This window comes from Salvelinus alpinus, chromosome 7 (genome assembly GCF_045679555.1).
Source record: "Salvelinus alpinus chromosome 7, SLU_Salpinus.1, whole genome shotgun sequence".
Classification (NCBI taxonomy): Eukaryota; Metazoa; Chordata; class Actinopteri; order Salmoniformes; family Salmonidae; genus Salvelinus; species Salvelinus alpinus.
This window is the reverse complement of record NC_092092.1, coordinates 21,230,770-21,252,060: the sequence shown is the minus strand read 5'-3', so window position 1 is coordinate 21,252,060 and position 21,291 is coordinate 21,230,770. Positions and strand designations below refer to the sequence as shown.

At 44.2% G+C, this 21,291-nt stretch overlaps 1 long non-coding RNA gene across 1 annotated transcript in view; it reads left to right on the top strand.

Moving 5' to 3' along the window:
• The window catches only part of LOC139580565 (uncharacterized), a 92,675-nt gene that overhangs the window by 29,279 nt on the left and 42,105 nt on the right, over window positions 1-21,291 (top strand). The gene's annotated exons all lie outside the window — the stretch shown is intronic.

Below are 21,291 nucleotides of genomic sequence, written 5' to 3'. Positions count from 1 at the left end.
AACCAGGCTGGTCTGTCTGTGTCGGACCACAGAGGCCTCAGCGTCTAGTCCACACAGGACTTCCATTAGAGAGACCCAGGAGAGGAATACACTCAGCACTTCATTTATTAAACACTGAACACATCTATCATCTGGAAACACACACACACACACACACACACACACACACACACACACACACACACACACACACACACACACACACACACACACACACACACACACACACACACACACACACACACACACACACACACACACACACACACACAGAGAGAGAGAGAGCTCTGTCCCACATGTTTCATAGAGAAGAAAGAAAACACAATGAGTATTGGAGCTCTAAGAGCCACACTTATCCTAAACACTTTCTTCTTCACAGGACTCTGCTTTCATCTGTCAACCTTCCAACACGCCACCAATACCTATTCTCAGTGGATTGTTCCCCAACACACTTCAATCACACCATAACATAATGCAATAACCTAAGTCATTATACTGTAGATGTGTCATTCATGAGACCAACATTAATCAGGGAAAATGACAGTATTAGTTATAGTGAAATGGAATCCCCCTAACAGACTAATCCAACTTCCCCCTGGTCAGTTTGCATGATCAGGGATTTCTGCTCTTTTCTCTTCCTCTCCTCTCACAACAATGGAAGGGTGAGGAGAGGAGAAGGAAGAGCTTCGCTTGTGAAAATAAACATGTGAAATAAACACCCAGTGTGTCCGTCTAGAGTTACAGTCGTGTAACGATGAGGAGAGGCAAGAAGGGAACTGCCCGTGATAACGTGACCAGGTCTTCAGCAGCTGGGGAGAGAGAGGGTCCACTAAAATCAAATCAAAGTTTATTGGTCGTGTACACAGATTTGCAAAGTCATCGCAGGTGGAGCAAAATGTTTGTGTTTCTAGCTCCAACAGTGCTTTAATACCGAACAATACCAAACAATACTCACAAAATACAAAAAGTTAAAAAAAATACAAAAATAAATGACGGAACGAATCCAAATAACCCAAATAGCACTGTAACAGTAACGCATTCTATACGTATCTACCCAGGATGAATTGAAACAAGATATATACAGTTGAAGTCGGAAGTTTACATACACATACAAATCAACAAATACACATTGTAATGTTCTGGGTGTAGCTGGTGCAGAGGAGTCAGGTGCAGGACAGCAGAGATGAGTAACACAAGTAACTTTACTCAAAATATTCCAATATCATGTCGTAATACCGAGCCCACAATAACGGACCGAACATACATAAAACAACCACGCACAAAAACCATGGGGAAAACAGAGGGTGACATAATGAACATGTAATTGGAGAATTGAAACCAGGTGTGTAAAACAAAGACAAAACAAATGGAAAATGAAAATCGGATCGGCGATGGCTAGAAGGCCGATGACGTTGACCGCCAAACGCCGCCCGAACAAGGAGAGGGACCGACTTCGGCGGAAGTCGTGACACACATACAAAAATGACTTGTGCCATGCACAAAGTAGTTGTCCTAACCGACTTGCCAAAACTATAGTTTGTTAACAAGACATTTGTGGAGTGGTTGAAAAATGAGTTTTAATGACTCCAACCTACAGTTGAAGTCGGAAATTTACATACACTTAGGTTGGCGTCATTAAAACTCGTTTTTCAACCACTCCACAAATTTCTTGTTTTAACAAACTATAGTTTTGGCAAGTCGGTTAGGACATCTACTTTGTGCATGACACAAGTAATTCTTCCAACAATTGTTTACAGACAGATTATTTCACTTATAATTCACTGTATCACAATTCCAGTGGGTCAGAAGTTTACATACACTAAGTTGACTGTGCCTTTAAACAGCTTGGAAAAATCCAGAAAATTATGTCATGGGTTTAGAAGCTTCTGATAGGCTAATTGACATCATTTGAGTCAATTGGAGGTGTACCTGTGGATGTATTTCAAGACCTTCCTTCAAACTCACAATTTCCAAATGCCTGAAGGTTCCACGTTCATTTGTACAAACAGTAGTATGCAAGTATAAACACCATGGAACCACGCAGCCGTCATACCGCTCAGGAAGGAGACGCGTTCTGTCTCCTAGAGATGAACGTACTTTGGTGCGAAAAGTGCAAATCAATCCCAGAACAACAGCAAAGGACCTTGTGAAGATGCTGGAGGAAACCGGTACAAAAGTATCTTTATCCACAGTAAAACGAGTTCTATATCGACATAACCTGAAAGGCCGCTCAGCAAGGAAGACTCCACTGCTCCAAAACCGCCATAAAAAAGCCAGACTACGGTTTGCAACTGCACATGGGGACAAAGATTGTACTTTTTGGGGAAATGTCCTCTGGTCTGATGAAACAAAAATAGAACTGTTTGGCCATAATGACCATCCCAACCGTGAAGCACGGGGGTGGCAGCATCATGTTGTGGGGGTGCTTTGCTGCAGGAGGGACTGGTGCACTTCACAAAATAGATGGCATCATTAGGAAAGGAAAATTATGTGGATATATTGAAGCAACATCTCAAATCAGCCAGGAAGTTAAAGCTTGGTCACAAATGGATCTTCCAAATGGACAATGACCCCAAGCATACTTCCAAAGTTGTGGCAAAATGGCTTAAGGACAATAAAGTCAAGGTATTGGAGTGGCCATCACAAAGCCCTGACCTCAATCCTAGAGAACATTTGTGGGCAGCACTGAAAAAACGTGTGCGAGCAAGGAGGCCTACAAACCTGACTCAGTTACACCTGCTCTTTCAGGAGGAATGGGCCAAAATTCACCAAACTTATTGTGGGAAGCTTGTGGAAGGCTACCCGAAACATTTGACCCAAGTTAAACAATTGAAAGCAATGCTACCAAATACTAATTGAGTGTATGTAAACTTCTGACCCACTGGGAATGTGATGAAAGAAATAAAAGATGAAATAAATCATTCTCTCTACTATTATCTTGACATTTCACATTCTTAAAATAAAGTGGTGATCCTAACTGGCCTAAGACAGGAAATCTTTACTAGGATTAAATGTCAGGAATTGTGAAAAACTGAGTTTAAATGTATTTGGCTAAGGTGTATGTAAACTTCCGACTTCAACTGTACTAGGACTGATATGTACAGCAGTAGATACACTGTATATTAGTGAGCTATGTCAAGAATCCAGTATATAAATAAATATGTGATGTGTATAAACACAGTAACTATAAGGCAATGTACAGTAGTAGCAATATTATAATGAGCTATGTCGAGAAAACACTATATAAATACCCAGTACAAAACTCCATAGCAAAATGGATACAGTTACAGGAAATTAGCTTCCGGACCTGAGTCCGGAATATAAATCATTTATATGTATGTGAATGGTGTGTATAGACAGTATATGAATAGAAAAGGTGTGTATAGCAGTAGGATGAGCCATGACTAGAATACAGTATATACAATGAGAGTACAAAACATTAGGAACACCTTCCTAATACTGAGTTGCACCCCCTTTTGCCCTCAGAACAGCCTCAATGCGTCGGGGCATGGACTCTACAGGTGTCGAAAGCGTTCCACAGGGATGCTGGCCCATGTTGACTCCAATGCTTCCCACAATCCATGTCTCAATTGTCTCAAGGCTTAAAAATCCTTCTTTAACCTGTCTCTTCCGCTTCATCTACACTGATTGAAGTGGATTTAAGAAGTGACATCAATAAGGGATTATTGCTTGCACCTGTTCAGTCTGTCATGGAAAGAGCAGGTGTTCCTAATGTTTTGTACACTCAATGTACATATAAAGTAGGTACAACAGTATGTCAACATTATTAAAGTGACCAGTGTTCAATGGCTCTATGAATATAGGGCAGCAGTCTCTAAGGTGCAGGGTAGAGTCAGGGGCGAAAATCTGATATCAACCTTGGAGGGGACAATTACATGAAATTTTCTCAGGAGCAATTCCTGAGGGGGACACCAAAAGTAGTGCTGTAACACATAGACTATGTTGTAATATGTTAAATGTATATTGAGGGACCATAATCACTACTACTGGATAATTGTTAGGTACAGTAGTTAACTGAAGGGTTGTCCCAACTTGTTTAAATCATTATAATACTACTAATAATAATAGTTATAGCAGTGTTCCTTATCAGTGCAGTGTTCCTCTCTCTTGAAACGTCAACACTCTGTTTGCAAGAGTTTGCGGTTCTATAAATTGTGGGTGTGGCTGATATGGTTCTGTGTCATCACTGAGGTAACTGGACGATGCTGTGCCACTGTCCCCTATACTGGTGCTGCTGGCAACAAGGGTGACACCTGGTCCTGCCGTGGCTGTGACACTGTCCTCTGAAGTCTCTCTCCTTGGCTCTTTCCCTTTCACCACCCTCACTGACTCACAGTCTGTCTCCTAGAAAATAAATAAGGTGTTTGCTGTACTCCTAACTACCGGTACCCAAAACTACACAATTAATCACAACAGCAATACCATTGCCTTAAACAAATCTTGGTTCAGTCACCAGTTTAAGTTGAGAGTGGGGGTATCCATGGCATTTTCCAATTATGTCCCTATTTTACAAATCAAAAAAATTGAGAACCTTTCATAATGTTGCCAAACAAAGACTCAACAAACTTACCTGAGACTCCCTGTCTCTGCCAGTCTGTCCCTGCATATCTGTCCCCAGCTCTGCTGTCTGTGTGCCATCTGTTGCCTGCTCTGCCTAATGACATCATTGTGAAACATTTCCATTAGCATTTCACTTCTTTCTTATGAACATTTTATCAACTGGTCTTTGAGATATTAGGCTACTAGAGTTCTTACTTTGCGTTTTGGTGTACTGAAAAAAACTCTGATGTCCGTCTTTTTACTTTTTTCTGACATTTTTCTACCTGGCTGGCTGACCGGTCTAGCTGCACACACACACATTTACACAACACATGCTGCAACGTTTTGAAATTTTAACATAGTTTGTTTCATATTGGCAGGCTTCCAACAATAGCTGAATTTGCAAAGCTAGCGAGCACCAATTCCGTTTCTGTGCTGTTTGCTATAATCTTTGCTACCTGGTTAAAGGTGGAAGAAAAAAAAATAATCACTAGCGACAATTTTGCTTTTGCAACGAGACCATTTAATATATTTAAGACAATGGTATAAGAGAGTGTAGTTCTGTTCAGTTTGGACTTCAGTTTATCGCTAACCTTATCACAGGGACTTTGAAGCACTACAGCTGCATGCTAATCTTGGAATTAGCTGACGATAGCAAATATTCCATCTTTGACGACGCCACATAAATGGAATAGGTACTAGCTAGCTTGATAGTTCATGTTTGCTTTAGTTTGCGCGCTAGCTCTGCAAATTCAGCTAGTGTGTGAACCCTGCAACATTAAAAAAATATATACATTGCTATGGCGCGATTGACTGGATTACCTCACATCAGTTACGTACACTGAGTGCCTTTCGGACAGTAGATACGAACCCTCTATTACCTTGCAAGCTAAAGAACTGGCAGTGGATCAAATCATTGTGGGGCAAAGGGCGGGGGGTTCGCAATCTTGTGAAACTTAAGAACGCGCTATTAAGTGTCTATAATCAGCACAAGTGCTTTCATTGCGTATTATTAATATTATTGAAATTACATAGTTATGTTTACAGTGATATATTGGGGGGGACAAATCATATTTTTCCCAGGATGGGGGGGTCGTGTCCCCCCCGTCCCCCCTGGGATTTCCGCCTATGGGTAGAGTACCAGGTGGTAGCCGGCTAGTGACAGTGTCTGGGGTTCAGGGCAGGGTACTGGGTGGAGGCCGACTAGTGGTGACTATTTAACTGGCTGATGGCCTGGAGATAGAAGCTGGATGTGCTGACCTTGCCCTCTTCATAGGAGGTGACATTGCAGTTGTGCTTCATGTATATGTCTTGATATGGAGAGGGCAAGGATTCGGGTTAAAAGTGTGAATTTATGAGGATATTATCACTGAAGGGACAGATGTGTTGTCGTCATGACCTGTTGTTATTGGGATACGCAGACAAACACACACACACCTGGGTAACCGGATATCGCTATGAGCTCCAGTAGCAAGCCCCAATAGGACAGCCACAGACATTAGTGGGAAAAAATGACACTGCCAATGCTCTTCTGGGAAACCCCCACTCAGCAGTACAAACACACACACACACACACACACACACACACACACACACACACACACACACACACACACACACACACACACACACACACACACACACACACACACACACACACACACACACACACACACACACAGACAAACACACACACACACACACACACACACACACACACACACACACACACACACACACACACACACACACACACACACACACACACACACACACACACACACACACACACACACACACACACACACACACACAGATACATTTCCATCTAATAAAGATCATACTTCAAATGTCTTTATCCCACTTCCTCTCCCCAACCCCCACAAAATCTATACCACAGTCCCAGAACAATGGAAAGCATATCCCACCTCAGGATGTTAAAATCATAGTCATATTTTTTGTCTATCAGAGAAGTTTGTGTTAGGCTTAAACATCTTTGCATTTGCATCTAACTTCTCAATTTTATGGAGTGCAACCCTAGTGTCAATTTTATGGAGTGCAACCCTAGTGTCAATTTTATGGAGTGCAACCCTAGTGTCAATTTTTTAGAGTGTTTTTCTGAAGGTCCTGGCTTGTGTACTGACTGATAAGTGATATTAATGTTTTGGTGAAGGTGATGTGAAATGAGGTGAGGAACTGAAAGGAACAGTATCATATATCAGCTTATGTGAGGGTGCTCTCTGTCCTTCTCTCTCACTCCCTTTCCCTCCTTACCTGAGAGGGCCTGGGAACAGCAGCCCTGTAGTACCTGTGAGTGACAGATCATCGCTCTGGGCAACCACCCTGCCTCCAGGTGAGGTCTAGGCATCTCATGTTCCCCCCTCCCCTGTCCTTCCCCCTCTCGTCTCTCCTCCAGGCTTGCTCATCCACCTGCTGTACTGCCCCTCTCCCCCTACTCTGTGGAACAATGGCAGGCAGGGCTACAGCTACCCCCTGGGGCAGTGAGACTTACACTCTCTCTCCTGCGCTGTGCCTGGGAAAGGAAATACTCTTGTAACACTAACCTCCTACCTGAGGACAACACTGCCACTCACAGCTATCTCAACTGCCCCCCTGTTTCCGTGACAACAGGCCCAGCTCTCCTCTCTCAGCATCAGGCAGCACCTAACAGGAGAAAGTGAGAGAAAGAGAAAGAACAAGAGAGCTGTACTAACCCTACCGTTTAAATTCAAAGGCCCAAAAAAAGAACCCAAAATGTGTAAATTGAAACGGCTGCTCTGTAAAGCCATTCATTTCCTGCGGTATTTGAGTAAATATTATGAATATACTATTCAACATCGTGCACACAATCCATCATGATTTGCAGAGGCCAAGTTTGAGCTCACTTTTACTCACACTGTCATAATTAGTTGCTGCAGCTTTTTTCCCCTGTCATGCAGCTGGCTGAGTCCTGAGGTAAAGAAATACATTGCCTCATTCCAGGACGCACAGCCACAGTTCCTCTAGCTTCTTTGGCCAGAGGCAGCACGCCAACAGGCTGCACGAACACCTCTACAGCAAGGCAGGTGGAATAGTCTGGGCTTAGTTCATACACTTAGAAAGGTGTCAGGGTCACAACCTTTAACTCCACAGGTGTGTGACAGCTACCACTGTTCAGCTGTGTTATTTACCCAATCAGCAGAGGCAGCCGGGTGGTCATGATCCTAAACATCAGATGTGATCTAATCACAGCAGACAGATAGTATATCAGGCATTTACTCTGGGACTGAGATACTGCCAGGTATTTACACTGGGGACTGAGATACTGCCAGGTATTTACTCTGGGGACTGAGATACTGCCAGGTATGTACTCTGGGGACTGAGATACTGCCAGGTATGTACTCTGGGGACTGAGATACTGCCAGGTATGTACTCTGGGACCTGAGATACTGCCAGACATTTACTCTGGGAACTGAGATACTGCCAGACATTTACTCTGGGAACGGAGATACTGCCAGACATTTACTCTGGGACTGAGATACTACCAGACAATTACTCTGGGACTGAGATACTACCAGGTATTTACTCTGGGAACTGAGATACTGCCAGACATTTACTCTGGGAACTGAGATACTACCAGGTATTTACTCTGGGAACTGAGATACTACCAGGTATTTATTCTGGGAACTGAGATACCTCCAGGTATTTATTCTGGGAACTGAGATACTACCAGGTATTTACTCTGGGACCTGAGATACTACCAGGTATTTATTCTGGGAACTGAGATACTACCAGGTATTTACTCTGGGAACTGAGATACTGCCAGGTATGTACTCTGGGACCTGAGATACTGCCAGGTATTTACTCTGGGACTGAGATACTACCAGGTATTTACTCTGGGAACTGAGATACTACCAGGTATTTACTCTGGGCCCTGAGATACTGCCAGGTATGTACTCTGGGAAGTGAGATACTGCCAGGTATTTACTCTGGGAAGTGAGATACTACCAGGTATTTACTCTGGGAACTGAGATACTACCAGGTATTTATTCTGGGAACTGAGATACTGCCAGGTATTTACTCTGGGGACTGAGGGGAACTGAGATACTACCAGGTATTTACTCTGGGAAAGTGAGATACTACCAGGTATTTATTCTGGGAACTGAGATACTGCCAGGTATTTACTCTGGGAACTGAGGGGAACTGAGATACTACCAGGTATTTATTCTGGGAACTGAGATACTACCAGGTATTTACTCTGGGACTGAGATACTGCCAGGTATGTACTCTGGGACCTGAGATACTGCCAGGTATTTACTCTGGGAACTGAGATACTACCAGGTATTTACTCTGGGAAGTGAGATACTACCAGGTATTTACTCTGGGACTGAGATACTGCCAGGTATGTACTCTGGGACTGAGATACTGCCAGGTATTTACTCTGGGACTGAGATACTGCCAGGTATTTACTCTGGGACTGAGATAATGCCAGGTATTTACTCTGGGACTGAGATACTGCCAGGTATTTACTCTGGGACTGAGATACTGCCAGGTATTTACTTTCGGCACTGAGCAAATTTCAGGTCTGCTGAGAGCAAACTTGAACCTTGTGAAAATTCAGTGCAACTTCCAGCGTGCGTTTAATGTGAACACTGAGGCTGTACCCGCTTTAGGTTACCGTGTTACCAGTGGCAAAGTAAGCTACTGTGGCTATTTGATCATAATGTAGGCCTACCAGAGTGGTCTACCATCAAAAACAATGGAGAAAATGTATCCCATAACATTTTAACATGGAAATAGCTGTTCTAGCATTCAGCCTGGAATAGCAGCCAACGTGTGGAGTTCAATGTAGGTCTACATTCCATGAGACTTTTGAAACATGCAGGGCTTGACATTAACCTGTTTATCCACTTGTCCTTCTGTGGATGGAATTTATATGTTTAAATGAATGATTAGAATATTCCACCCCGAAACTATATAATTGTATGTAATTGATTAGAATCATCAGTGAAATACATTAGAATCATCAAATTATTATTAATGATGTGTGTAGTCTTAGTCAGTAAAATTATAATAAATGATGTGTGTAGTTTTAGTCAGAATTAGGGTAAAACAATATATCTGTACAATATGTCTCTAAAGTATCTTAAACACAGACTGTCTGAGCAAGATTCGGTGCCGACCTTGGCTAGGGGCCACTGAGAGATTTGGGAAAGGACAGGGAGTGCTTCTCACTGTCCCTAATCTTTGTCGGCTGGGTAGTGGGACAGTGTGTGCATAGGATACCTAATGTTTGTGTGTGAAAGTAGGTGCGTAGGATACCTACTGTTTGTGTGCAAATGTATGTGCGTATGAATTCTGTTTGTGTGCAGGATGTGTGTAAGAAGCCAGTATAAAATGAATGGTTTTGTACAACTAACCAGCGCTCTCGTGAATAAACATTCTGACTATCGTAGCTGGGGCCTCCGTCTGTTTCATTCAACCAGTATCTTACAAATTCTGGGTTGCAGACTGAGTAGTTAATTGAAGTTCAGTTTATGAACATTGAGAACATCATTCTCGTGACACCTTCAGACAAGGAACTGACTGAAAATGTTGTTGTTTGATGCAAGAAACCACTTTACAAAATAAAATGCATTATTATTCCAATACCATTATTACAGAGAATCAGACACATTATGCTACATAGTTTATTCAAATCTCTTCTCAAAATACAACACAGACCCTTTCAGAAAAGCTCTTTACCTGACTCACTTTTTCAAAGATGTGCACGTTTTGTGCTCTTGTAGGAAGCAAACACTCTGCTATTGCTGGCTACAAATGATCTATAACTTGGCTAATAACTCACTAAATAGCAAAGAATATAAACTAAATGTGTACATGTGGCTACATGCAACTCTCACTTTGATCTCAAAACAAGCGCATCTACTCACGACCTCTCATGCTGTGAACACAGTCCAGTTCAAAGTAAATAGCACAGATCCATATATGTCAATGGTCTATTTGCATATAGGCCTACTGCAGGTCTGATTGGTTAAGCTGCACCGGTCTTTGTAGAGTATGGGCTGAGTCGTGCGTGTCAATGCAATACAATCCTATTCAGATGAGCTCTGCCTACAACAAAATCTCTTGCCTAGCTCGTTTTGTTTCGATATGCTGTATTGAAAGTGTCTAATATTGCTTCGATTCGGTCAAAATTGCCACAGTAAAGGGAAACGTTGATAGTGTTAACAGGGAAAACTCTAGAACAGTGGTCACCAACCTTTTCTGAGTCAAAATGTAAGCCTAGATCTACCGCTCATATTTTTTTTTAACATTACGTAAAAAACGTAAGCCTATGCAACATTAACCAATTAAAAACAGTACTGTAGCAACGAGATTTGTGCAGTAAGCTAGCTAGGCCCAATACATTATCACCGCATATTGGCTTTGCTTGAATTGCCCTGCCAATGCATTGCTGTTTGGGACATTTAAAAAATATATCTTTCAAAATTTGAGGTAGGCTATATGATCACACCGGTAATAGATCCGTTGTTGTAATACTTGTGAGGCACAGCTGATGGAGTGTACATTTAAATGATTCGATTTTTATTTTACTGGGCTGATGGTGCCTGCCTCTGATGGTTAGTCTCAGCGGAGAGAGCAGCAGACTGAGCAGCCTGTCAACATCCCTCTTCTCTCCCTTTCCTCCACTGACACTGACTAAAAAAGGACACTGTCTTCCAGCTGATGGCAAAACTCAAGTGGGACCGTATTATTTCTGCCTCATGCACAAATTCATGTTGTTACTCCCATGAACAGAGAAAGTGAAATATTCCTCAATATTAAAAAAGACCCAAGACACTAATAATAACAACAACGCAAGCCTATCGATACACTTTGCTACTCATTCATTACTGCTGCTGTGCTTGTTGCAGCGCTGAGTGGAAATTGGAAGAATGCGCATTTTATGGCTGATAAAAGTGATGAATATAAAGTGTTGACAGTGCTGAGTAAGAACTTAAACATGAACTCACTCATAAAAACAGCATCTCTTTGCTGTATTCGCTGATAGTCTCTCTCTAGTCATGGTTTAAAATGTTTTGAAATCTCACAATATTAACTTTGTTACTGTCACGTTCCTGACCTATTTTTATGTTATTTTGATTATGTTTAGTTGGTCAGGGCGTGAGTTGGGGTGGGCATTGTATGTTGTGTGTGTTTGGTTAGTCTATGGGTGTTGTATGTGTATGGGATAGTGTTTGTTAGGTTGTCTAGTTATGTCTATGGCTGCCTAGATTGGGTCTCAATCAGAGACAGCTGTCATTCATTTGTCTCTGATTGGGAGCCATATTTAAGGTAGCCATAGGCAGTAGGCTTTTGTGGGTGTTTGTTTCCTGTGTCAGTGTTTGGACCACACAGGACTGTTTTGAGGTATGTCACGTTTGTTGTTTTGTAGTTTGTAGTGTTTTCTTGTTATTTACATTAAACATGTACAATTATCAATCCGCATCTTGGTCCGATCCATGCTCCTCCTCGTCTGAGGAGGAGAACGACTTTGACAGCCATTACAGTTACTGCAGAGACGTAATCTGAGCCATCCGATTGGCCAGCGGTAGGCCTATAGTGCACGTGATTTGCTCTCTGGGCCTGCTGGGAAGGCAGAGTTTGTACCTTCAGACACATGAAATGGTTCAAAATGGCAACAGTTCGCCTACCCGGCACGCAGGACAGCTGAATCGGGTGCACCTACCGCCAACAACCCGAGAAGAATAGAAATAAATAGGAACACAAGGCTATTTACAGATCGACCAGTTGGTGACTGCACTAGAGAGTTGAGTGAAGTTCAATCTCGTGCTTCTCTTGGTGGGCTGATATTTCTGCTCAGCAGTCTTGGGGCGACCGCCTCCGCGCAGCTTAGAGGGACCATTACTGCCAGGTATTTACTCTGGGAACTGAGATACTGCATCTCTTATCTGTGTCACTCTCACCCCAGACTAAGACATTTGACTGTAAGACAGTCATTTTCATATCTGTCGAATGGACAAGGTAATTTACACTAGGCTAGGTTAATTGTGCATAAACATAGGAACAGATACAGTCATTGGCAACAATGTGGCGAGTTACAATAATGCTGACCTGTCTCTGAGCCTCAAGGTTACACTAATGCACTCTAACTATTGTGTAATATCACAAATCTGGAACAGGTGATATATGAAATAGAGAGGGTGAAATAATGTCCTTCACTTTTTAACTATAAGTCAGTGGGGATGGGTTGGAGCTGGCACTTGCATCCGGTTAAGACAAGAAAAGCCTCCGCTCATCCCTGAGATGGTTTTATTGAGCCGCGAGCCTCGAGCCAGGCGAGAGAGATAATTGGCCAATGGATATTTCAGACGCTACGCTCTCGTTGTTTTCCAGGTTTCAGGGCCACGGCTGGGCGGAAGTAGAGGCTTCTGGGATAGATTTATACCGGGCTCTGGCCTAAATTGCACATGTCAGGGTTACCTCTCTCTAATATTAATATTAATTCCTTTCGGACTTTGTGCAGATTCTGGCAAGCGTTAACCGTCTGGAGTTCTCTAAGTAGTTTTCCATGAACCTACCACAGCACAGGGGCTTTGGAGATATGATAGTTTTCTCCAGCAGTGCAAGAAACTATTTCCTCTGTTTCCTCACATATGTCTTTCTAAAATCCAATAATTTGATGTCACGCTGAAGTGTGCAAAGTGGGATGAGCTCAGTTCCATTCTTTACTGTGAAAGTATATCTCGTTCAGCAGCATAGAATATTTTAGATGACTCCAGGTAAGCATTACAGTACAGTTCTGATCAACTTAGATTCAAAACAATCTGGAAAAACAGACAGAGCCTGTAGGGCCACAGTCTTAATAAACAGACCAACCTAGTTGGCAAAATCCTACAGCTCCTATGCACAACAAGTGCCAAGCTCTACGTCTGGGTCTGATGTGTCCCCGGACTGCCCAATTCCCCATAAACACAGGCTTTGAGTTCACTCTGTGAGCCAAAGACAACATGATAGCCTTCCCTTCCCTCTCCACCCTGGGCTGTCTGTAGCCTCTACCATTACACAGGACCAGGGGTCTGCTCCATCACAGAGAGAAGGACCCCACAGAGCTACCCAGCCCTAGGCTTTCACTAAGACCATTACAGAACAATTAACAGCTTCACCTTAATCAAACCCCTGTTTGCATTGGATATCGGGGCAAAAAATGTGAGCTTCGGTTACTTGCTTTGGCCAAAATCTGATTGGAAGTCATGGGTAAAATGTTGCAGTTACTTGGCTTAGCCAAAACCTGGCAACCAGCAGCGTCATTGGGTTCCTCTGGTGTCTTAGGCCTTCTTTGAAAGCCCAGAAATATTGGTTGGTAAAGGTACAATTACACACACTTGGATAAAAGGGCATGTAATAAAATCTACTCCTGTACATTGCAACACTCACACAGGCACACTCATACAATGGATGTTAAACAGGGCTGTAAAGTTGTTTCCATAGAGTAAGCTTGCTGAGAGAATAGACAGGTCATTATGTATTTAGCCCTGGGTAAAAAATTAGGTGCCCGCTGTCTGCTTTTAACTCAACTGGTCACATGACCTCTAGAAGCCCATACGATTGGCCGAGTGTGTAACAGCAAGAACTGAGCAATTGATTGGGCTGGATGTAGAATTATGCATGCAGCCCGTGGAACCTTCCCAAACCGCAACATATTTCCAGACAGGTGAGACAGACGCACACGGAGGCCTCTCTAACGAGGCAGATTCCTGATCCAAAGCTGGGTCTCCATTGCATCCAAAGAATTTTAACAGCCGTCTTCATTTAAGAAAACGTTCATACCTACTTTGATTCAGTATAGATCTTCATTAGGCTTCATTACGTTCTCATGTTCCCCCCACAATAAAACCTCAAACCGGAGCACATTTTTGTGTTGCAGTTTGATTTCCTCTCCGGCCAGGATGAGAGTTCAGCTGGGATCTGAACCCGATTAGGGAACAATGCCCGAGCCGAGCAAAACACAGCCCAACCGACCTGCTGGATCTATACAGCATAACACCAACCGACCAACAGACCCACCGACCAGGGGTAAACACAGGGAATTCCAGCCTCCTGAACCCAAAGCCGACACAAGGCTGTGCTGTATTCCGGCCTGCTCCCAGATCTGTTTGCAGCAGCAGACCATAGCAGAGTGAGACACTGACAGGGTTAACATCATCCCCCCCTCTCTCCCTTCTTCTCCTCCCCCCTGTATCACATTTCCCTACCCAAACACAGCCGCGCCCTGCTAGATCTCCCTCGTTTTAATTCATTCGTTCACCTATTTATTTTAAATCGGGATGAAATTACGTTTCATGCCGGTTCTTGGGCATATCCCTGTTGAGGGCCCAAGGAGGATAGCTGGGGGTAAGAGACAGGGGGGCGGGTGGTGCCTGTGTGGTTAGGACGTTGTGCTGAGCAGACGTAGAATGACATCAGAGGGGCAATGGTGCTGCTGCAGTGTACTCTGGGTAACCTGAGAGAGGGTGTTGAGGATCGGGTGGACGTGGGAGGATGTTTGTGATTACAGTGCTGCCGTACTGCTGCGTGTTTACACCGTTCCGACCGCCGGCCGCTCTGCTCCGCGTGTCTACTGCTATGCTGCTCTCCATGTCTCTCTCTCCTCTGACTGGTCAAGTGTTGGGCTATGCACTATGCTATGGTAAAGTGATTCATTCAGGTTCCATCACGAGCATGGAGAATGCGTCTCAGCCCCATGGTATTGGAGAGTCCGACTTGATGAGGGCAGAGGCCTGGGAATGTCACTGGAGCCCTGTAGCCCCCAGGTCAATGTGCTGCTCTAAGTCTCCCTGCTCTACAGTACTCGACCCATCAACAGGTAGCCTAGCGGTTAAGAGCATTGGGCCAGTAACAAAAATGTCGCTGGTTCGAATCCCTGAGCTGGCAAGGTGGGACAATCTGTTGTTCTGCCCTTGAGCAAGGCATTTAATCCCCAACAATAACTGCTCCCAAAGCACCTCTCTGATTCAGAGGGGTTGGGTTAAATGCTGAAGGCATTTCGGTTGAATGCATTCAGTTGTGCAACTGACTAGGTATCCTCTTTCCCAACAGGCAAAATCATCTCTATTAGACCCTTTCTCTAGTCTAGCCCCTGAAAAGTACACTACAGGACACTATGTTCATGCCACAATGGGAACTTTGCTCTGAGATGGCAACCCATGCATTTGTTTATGAACAGAAACTTTTTGAAAACGTCATGTATTTTTTGTCCAGGAACTGTTTAGTATACATTTCAATATTTGTTTGAACAAAGCCCCGTTGACTTTCTGCTCTTGGTTGCTGAACAACAACTTTTTTTCCTAGAGAAAATAAATTGTTCAATATTTCTCTATAATTTCACAGGAATCAATAGCACACAAACAAAAAACAACTGTAAATAGCCCCGGGGAAGCAGCTAAACAAACTCTGAATATTAGCTATGTCCTCTGATACAGTATTTGTTTTCTTCTTGAACAAGGTCATCTCAGTGCATGCTGAGGAAATCTACAGAGCATCAGACGTCTCACGTAAAAAATCACACAAAGTGCTTTCTCATGAATACACTTGCTATTTGCACTGTTGGCATATCTAACAAAAGGCTTGTAACTCAGAATGAATTTGTAGCACACTATAGGTCCTATGAACAAGTCCTATGAGATATTTACAGAATAACCAGGGCATATAACCAACACTCCTATTATGGTCAGTAAAAATGTAGATTGTCTCTAATGTTGGAGTGTATGTACAGTACTTGCTGTTAGAATGAAAGTATGTATCGTAACAGTGAGCAGAGCCCATCTGCTACCGTCTACTATGGCAGGGATGTGCTATAACACACTCCACACATGGCTAAAATCACACTCCACACATGAAATGTTCCTTGCCTCCTTGCCTCTGTGCTCCATTGGAAGATCCAGCAGACCAACGTTAGTAGAACACCAGAACACAGGTCCCAGCTGGCCCTCGGGAGAGGACTTCCCTGCCGTAGTCTGGAGCCTCCAGCGGCCATCTCTTAAAATAGGCCTCCTCGCCACTGGAAAGAGATCCCCTGAGCAAGACTGGTGCTCTGTGGTCATATGAACCGGTCATGGGCTTTAAGGTATTAAACATAACAGTGTTGTTTTTGGCCTACAGCAGGATTCAGAGTAATCACTCAGCGGGAAGCTCTGGCTCTTTCTGATGAGGCTTGAAACAAGCTCTCTGGCTTCGAAGATCAGTGAAATATGCTTTTCTGATTTCTTGTGTCCAGGGGGCAGAGAGTAACAGTGTTATAGTGATCAGAGGTGAGGTGGTGTTGGCTTGGAACATGTGGCTATAGCATGAGTAGTAGCTAAATTATAAAGCGAGAGTAATCAGAATGAATCAACTCCACAAGGTTGCTCAACCCCAATGTTCTTAAAAACACACTTACAATTCTCTAGTATGATATGGTCTCTGTGCCAAAACAAGACAAACAGCTATAAATAACATAGTCCCTTCCCGGACTATTCCCTCCACTATCATTTTCCCATAGGAAGTTACTGTATATCCAGTTCCCTGTCAGTAGTGTCCCTCTGGCCCTGCTCTCTAACCCAAGTCATTAGTAACCCTGCCTCCACTCCTGATGACAACAGACAGAACTAAGGCAACGGCTGGAGGATTACTAGCATACATGAATGAGCAGGCTACTGAATCAGTGACCATAGCTTTTCATGGATACTCCCTATACCTGGAATGACCTCCCGAAACGATCCCAGCTGTGCCTCATGATGTATATGTCTATGGCTGTGCCAGATAGCATCTGTGTTAATGCTAACCACTGACAGCTATTCAGTCTGCTGTGGCAAAAGCATAACTGGGCTAATAGCATTTCTACATTAGCCTCAGCATTAATGGCTAGCTGAAATTGTGACTAAACAAACAGTTGCGCCGGCTGGCTGTGCCCAGAGGGCTGCGGAGGTGTTAGCAGCTGTGCTAACAGTTGTGCTGGTGGCAGGCCTAATGGAGCGCTGGGCTAATCGGGCAAGTGATTGTAGGGAATGATGACAGCCAAAGCTCTTCCTGTTCCTGAGCCGTTTGGCCATCAGGAAAAATAGATCATCATTAGCTGTCTGGGAGGAACAGGGCCCAGCGGTACTCCAGCTAAATAGACTGCCCTCTTCCTTCCTCCTAACAGCTGACAGAGTAGTACCACACGGGTGGTGACCACGACCACCTCCATCACCATCGCAGTACAAGGAGTGGTATGTAATAGCTGAACAGATACTTGCGACCAGTGTTGTGTTACTCAAAACCGGTCTCGAGCCCACATTGTGGTGTGTCTAGGTTTTGTCTCAGTCTCTGATACTTTTTACTCAGTCTTGACTCAGTCTCAGACAATGAGGACTTTTTTCCAGAGACCAGCCAAGACCAGTGGAGTAAAAAACAACAGAATTCTTAGCCCCCATTCAGTCAACACAAAACTTATTCGCCAGGCCAAATATGCACACTGCTTTCATGACACATTTATATATCTTAATGCCTAATGAAACCTGGGCTTCCTACTTCACTCGTAACATTACTGTCTTTTAAATTTGTAGAAAAATATCCACAAACCTTGTCATGCTATGGTAGTAGGGGAGACTGGGTGAAACTGTTTGAGAGACGCACACTCGCTAAAGGGTCAGCAGAGGAAAATATTTTGTATTTTATCTATTGTTTAGAGACCGGTGATCTTAGCATGTTTTTACTACTCTGAATGGATAAAGAATCCATGTTCTTCTGAATGAACAGATTTTTTTTTTTAGCTCTTATTGTGGTGGCGATCTGACAACCACAATCATAGCCTGGAATTGGACTCGCATTGGTCTGGTACCAGTCTTGTCTCAGTCTCTGACCCCTCGCCCCCCTCCCGATCTTGACTCAGTCTCTGACCCCTCGCCCCCCTCCCGATCTCGGTCTTGACTCGGTCTCTGACCCCTCGCCCCCCTCCCGATCTCGGGTTTGACTCAGTCTCTGACCCCTCGCGATCTCGGTCTTGACTCGGTCTCTGACCCCCTCCCGATCTCGGTCTTGACTCGGTTTCTGACCCCTCGCCCCCCTCCCGATCTCGGTCTTGACTCGGTCTCTGACCCCTCTCCCCCCTCCCGATCTCGGCCTTGACTCGGTCTCCTTGACTGAGTGAAAAAGTTTGGGAACCCCTGTACTACGGTACGCAATGACTGACATGACCAGAGGAACTGATGATGCACTACTCCATTTTTTAAATTGCACCTTGTGCATTCTACTATTACAACTTTCAAGAGTAAGTTTAAAGCCAGACTGAGTTTCCCCCTGCGCGCTCCACAGTTTGGGAACCGCTGTATTACGACACCATCACCAAGTGAATCAGTACTGGGATCCTGCAACACAAACGAGCCATACTGCGCCTCAGAAGAATGTTTCCCAGTGTATTCTGCTGATTTCCCCTTAAACCCCCTTCCTTCCTCTGGCCGGCCCAGTGTTGGTCCCAGCTCTAGCTGTGATCCCTGTGGGATGGACATGAGATATGGATAACAGATATGAATATGAATCAGTGTGAGAAAGTTGACTGGCGTCCTGTAAGGGACTCCAACATAAAGGCCTCCCCTATACTGAGGCCCTCGAGGGCCCTACCAAACCAAAACACTACTCTCCTGTCTCAGCTGTCAATCACCATCAGCCACCAACGGCGGCCACGACCCGGGGACAGGAAGGGGCCTGGCGTGTCCCAAAACATATCTCACTGTGCAGCCCTGGAGAGGGTTAGTGTGTTGTGTGTGTGGTAGGGGGGGTATAGGCCTAAGTTGGGAGAAGACAAAATGACTTATACTCAGCAGTGGATGAGTGCAAGATTAATAAACAATCTCATGTCCACTATCCTTTTCCACTGAAGGTACTTTTGTAAGCAATAGTCTGAAATGAAGCTATAGGATGTGTGTGTGTGTGTGTATCCTCCCATGCTGAGGTGAATCAACATCTGCAATTCTAAACACAACAAGGTATCCATTACCCCCACGTACACACAGCATTCTCCCCCTTCCTTCTTTGTCTCTCTCCCCCCAGTCCCTTATGTCTTTGTGGGGCCTGGAACACCTGGGCTGCTGTGAAAATATTTACCCAGAGAGGGCTAACTGCTGGAGGGGCTGCTCACCCCCTCCACCCTCATAATCAGTCTAAAGACATTATCCACTTATTGGAGATGAGCAGCAAGGCTGGAGGGGATGTGCAAGCCGGGTAACGTAGTTACGGTAATCGCCCCCGGTGCGGTGGGGTAGTGAATTACAGCTCTGAACGCCCAGAGAAGGGGACTGGCTCCCAGAAGGAAGGGCCGCTAATCAGACGCTCGCGCGCCACAGTTAATATTCCTCCTCGTTTGGGGACACAGGCCTTTATAAGCTCTGCTGATGAGGTGCGGAGAAAATGCAAAACAGCCAGCCAGTCACCTGCCCCCAGGCATCGCCACTGAGTGCATTAGAGAGAACAGTATCTGAATGAGTATGTGCTGTAGGTATACAGGGGGTTAGCAGATATGAAGAATCTCTAAATCTCTGTTTTATCACTTTTGACTTTCATTATATTGAAGCCCCAGTACAGAGCTGATTCTTTGGGGATAATTGCGCATTCCTTGTATGAACTTAGCTACTTTGATCTAAGCTGTGTGTGTGGTGTGTGGTAAATTATGCGCAGGGTGTAAGGAGCTCATAAAACCCACAATCATACTGATGAGGTCAGAGAGAAGAAACCAGAGAAAGTCTTTAATTTGCTGTGTCATTCCATACCTCCCTCATCCATTCCTCTCTCCCCACTGTCAACACGGTCGCAAAAAGCCAGACACACTAACTCGCTGTAATAAGCCATCTCTAGCAGCTAGCTGAACCTCTGGTACTGTACAGCAACATGCAGTTGGGACAGGATCATACAGTCCTGTACATTATTAGTCTCTGTGCTTTGCAGATGGGCAGGTTATTGACTCATCGTAGGTGTGAGGGATATGGGTGACAGGTGCTGCTGGGAAGAGTTCAGACAACTAGGGTATGAACTAGGGAAGCATTTCCCAAAATCAGTCCTGGGGACCTCAAGAGGTGCACCTTTTGGTTTTTACCCAAACACTACACAGCTGATTCAAATCATCAAAGCTTGATGACTATTTGATGATTTGAATCAGCTGTGTAGTGTTTGGGCAAAAATCACAACATGCACCTCTTGGGGTCCCCAGGACCGTGTTTGGAGAACGCTCAATATCAGTTTGAGACCAGATGATCCATGCTGTGGTTCACCAGTCTATGAATACCTTCCCCACACTATTGCCAAAAGACCACAATGTTAATCTCTAAACTCTGTGAAAATTACACATTTGTAATTTGTCGCTAATTTTTATTTATTTTAACTTTCATTCTTATAGTCGCATTGCTGAGAGGTGAACCTGCAAGTTAACGTTTTATTGTACTGTGTACAACATGTGTATGCTGTGCATATGACAAATAAACTTGACTTGATATTGAAAAGACATGTTCCATACCATGGCACTAAATCCTTACATCCACCCAACCCTAAGCTAGTTGGTTTACTGCTGGCCTCTGCCCATCATCAAGCACTATGTCATTGTGGGGAGATGACTCAGAGCCCAATAGGGCTGGAAGGAGGTGGAGGATACAATCTATTACACACCCTTCATAAAGTGACCTCACACCAGGACTTTGTCTCTCTCACGCACGCACGCACGCAACAAACATGGCCAACTTG